Genomic DNA, 3,998 nt, shown 5'->3' on the forward strand with positions numbered 1-3,998 from the left:
AAGGAGGAGGAGGCAGAATACAGAAGGGGGCAGGAGAGAGTGTCATGGCAGGACTGGATCCTACCCCAGTGTCCTGTCTTGAGGGGCCAGGAAAAGAAGAGGCTGCCCAGGTCCAGTGATGGGAAGGTCAGTGGTCAGGGACATGTTCAGGGCTGGGCAGCATGGGTGGGGGCCAGCTCAGGTCTCTAAGTGGCGGGCACAGTCTCTCCAGGCCTCTGTGGCCCCTGATGGTGAAGCCAGGTCACCCTTTCCCTTGAGTCCATCAGAACAAGGATTTGAGTCCTCATGGGTACACCAACCTCAAAAAGCAAAGCTGGAGTGAAGGTCCTGGTGACACCATGGCCTGAGTGCTTCTCACCCACAGTCAACCCACCTTTCAGACACCACCACTGAGGAGCTGGACACATCGTGCCTAGGTTTCAATGACCAAAACGGGCTTCCTGCTGCACAGATGGAGCCAGAAATGCAGGCTGAAGGTCCTTCTGCAAGGCTGGGTGGGGGCTCCATCAAGGAGGCCACTGCCCCCTTTCACAGGCTCCTGCATCCCATCCCAGACTTGCTAGCCTGCATGGGGTGGAGGTCTCAGACCCTTGTAGAGCCTTGGGATCAGCAAGGTCATTGAGCAGGAGCTGGGCCCACTGTGGGCATTCCCTACCCTGGGTTTGACTCTTGGTCAGTAGACAAAGACTGGGCAGCAAGGGCAGTGTGTTCAGCAGGATTAAGCTGCTCCAGGCAGAAGCCCAGAGGCCAGACAGTGTGGGTGGGGTGGAAGATGAGGCCTGAGGGGCCTGCTAGGCTGAGGATTTGGGCAGAGCTGTGCTCTGCTTGGCTGAGCAGGGGGCAGTGGGAGGAGTAGGCAGGCCACCTGACCTGTGTTTCTGGTTTTTAGGGCCTGGCCACCACATTCATCCCTCTGCTTGTTGCTCCTCCTGTCTGTCAGTCTCACTGTCCATCTTTCTGGCACATGGACACCCATCATCCGATGGGTCCGCCCTCCCTCTTCTGCCCCACCTCCACTGTGGCCCAGGCTGACCACTCGGTCTCTCTGAACCTCAGTTGGTCATTGTGTGGAGAGCACCTGGGTGTGGGAGAAGGGCATGGCAGCTGCTGGCCCCTTTCCTCTCCCCTGGGTTCTGTACCTCACAGGGTGATGTTGGGGCTGGGGGTCAGCAAGACTTCTGCCCCCTAGGAGTTCTCACAGCTCAACAGAAGAGATGCTCTCATGCCCTCAAGTCCCAAAAGTCAGGCAGCTCCCCTACCCCAACCAAGACCCAGCCAGCCTCTCATCTAAGGGATGACAGGGCCCCGTATGCTGCCCCCACCTGCCAGGTAAGGGGACCCTATGGGGGTCTGAGCCCAGCTGCACCCCTACCTGTGAGTAAGGAGGGGTTGTTTTTAACCTCCAAGGTTATTTCCTTACCTGCGAGATGTATTATAACACACTGCCCTCAAATAGCACTAGGAGCCAGTGGCCACAGTCAGGCCAACTCCCCCGGCCCTGTCTGCTAAGCCCCACACCAGGCAGGACCAGCTGGGCCCTGGGGAAGGTGTTCTGCCCAAATGAACAAGGTGTGGGAACAGATGGTCCCAGCACAGCCCTCTTGGGAAGTCTCTTCAAGAGGCCTAGGGGTTCAGCCAGGACAGCAGCTGCCAGCTGTTCCTGGGTCAGGGAGAAGACTGTGTGGCCAACCTCAAGGTCAGGGCTGTGGCCTTATGGTGAGGTACCAAGAGGGTCACAGAGACCAGGCCAGCCACCCCAGGCACCAGGCTGTCCATTGCTTCTGCTACCTGCCTGGGATAACCAACCACCATGGCTGTCCCCTCACAGAATCATTCCTGAGGTAAATATCATTCAAATCTCCTGCAGGGCCCATAGCTTCTGAGTGGATGTTTGCTGGGCACTTCAGCTGGGGTCCCTGGCATGGGCGGAGCTGGGCCCTGGGGCTGGGAGTAGTGGGAGGGGGGCTCCAGGGCACAGGACTAGGCAGAACATTTGGGTGGTGGGTTCACTGACCCCAACTCCCAGCCCTGCTGATGTGGCCACTGCCTCAGCTCTGATCACCCTGGGGCTTCCAGGGGGCCCAAACCCCTCCCTAGCCCTCCCCAGAAGCCCCCACCTCTACTGGGAAAGCCCCTCTCCACGCCCCACCCCTCCCAGGTGCTCTGCCTGCTCCTGGGTGATGGGTTCAGTGCATGGGGCAGGCCTGGAACCATCCTTCAGGGAGAAGCAGATTTAAATTTGACATCTGTTCTCTGCAAACCGGGGTTAGAGTGGTGCTGCTCTGGGCCATTGTCCTGCTACCCCTAGTTCCAGGGGGTCTGTGGAAAGGCACCTGCACACTCTAAGGCAAGGTCTTCTCCCCATTTTCAGGTGAGTAACCCACAGGAATGCAAACCAGGCCATCCGCTTAGACCCCGCCATGGCTCTTCCTACTAGGACTCTCCTTCCTCCACTCAGCACTGCTAGGGGTACTGCATACTGTCAGTACTTAATTAATAAGTGCTGTGGCCTTCAGAAGGGTCAGAGCAAAGCCACCCACAGAAAGGAAATGGATAGAGAGGGTGGCAAGGTCTCCTCACCCATCCACTGTGACCTGGACCCCCACCAATGGGGTGGAGGCAGTCTTCCACCGCTGACTGCCCCAGAACTGTTTCAAGAGAGAGACCATGCTAAGTGCTGCACCCCCAGCCTACCTTCCTGGCCAGGCAGGCTCCCTAATCCACAGCCTGAGGTCTCACTGACCCCTGACCCTGAGACCCCAGGCAAGGACTGGGATGGGGCAAACCACCTTTGACCAGGTGGGTAGGATCCAAGGCTCTGCTTCCATGAGCCAACACTCTCTAGCCCCCAGCCCCAATCCCAGTTAGGCCTGCCACCCCCACAGCAGAAGGGAGACCTGAGTGGGCAGGCACCACTGGAGTCATGGGGAGGTAGGCCCTTCCAGGCTCCCCTTCCCCAGCAGCCCAGGTGACACAGACCCTGCTGATCACCCTCCCACACCCACCACTGCAACTTTCATGCAGCTTAATAACAACAAACAGACCCAGGCCTAGGGCTCCTTGAGGCTGAGCCAGGACAGACCCCAGAGCAGACCACAATGTCCCTTCCCTCCATCTCCATCTCAGAGGGCTATGAGTCATCTGGGCGCTCCAACAGAGGTGAGGGGCCTGTACTCATGTTCCACCATCTCCCTCGCCCTGGCCAGAACAGGGGAAAATACATATATAGGTACAGGCAGCTTTTAAGAAAGCAGCTGGTATTTCTGTGCGGAATTACAGCGTCAGCTCCCAGCCACCCCATGCCAATCTCTCTCCCTCCCAGGACAGGAGAGACTGACCCAGCAACACAGCCCTTGGGGAGGAGGGGACTGGGGAGGGTGTGGCCACCACAGGGAACATGTGTAGGACCAGAGGTGGGCCTGGGGGAATCCAGTTATGAGGGATCCTACCCACATTGGCTCAGTGCTGGAGAGGAGGGGATCTTGGGTGGTTTCTGCAACCCCACCAGGTCTCCCCTCCCCGAAGCCCTCTTCTCCCAGGCTCCCTCCCCAAGGAGTCCTGCCTGGGCCTCTCTCTCCCTGCCAGTCAGCTAGCCGCCCCGCTCCCCCCCCTCCCCCCAGCTCCTAAGTGGGGCTCTTGGTTCTTTATGAGTCTCCCACTCCATAAACAGATCACCACTGTGCACAGTCCAGAACCTCTGGAAACAGCTGGCCGAAGTTCTGCAGGCCCTGCCAGGCCCCTGGCAGCCCCTCCCCCACCTGCCCTGGGTTCTCTGAGCAGAGGCGCCCTCTTGGTCTTGGCCTTGGTCTCTCAGCTGGCCTGCATCTGGTTGTGATGGCCTCAGGTGCAGCCAGTCTGACCTCAGACAGTACAGCCCTGCACTCTGGCCCTCTGGCTGACCCCAAGGCAGGGCTAGACACCCCCGAGGACCAGGCCTTCTCAGGAACATCCTGAGGGGCCAGGCAGGGATTGATAGCAAATGCATCCATTAATAAAGG

The sequence above is a fragment of the Myotis brandtii genome, unplaced genomic scaffold (assembly GCF_000412655.1).
Source record: "Myotis brandtii unplaced genomic scaffold, ASM41265v1 scaffold100, whole genome shotgun sequence".
NCBI lineage: Eukaryota > Metazoa > Chordata > Mammalia > Chiroptera > Vespertilionidae > Myotis > Myotis brandtii.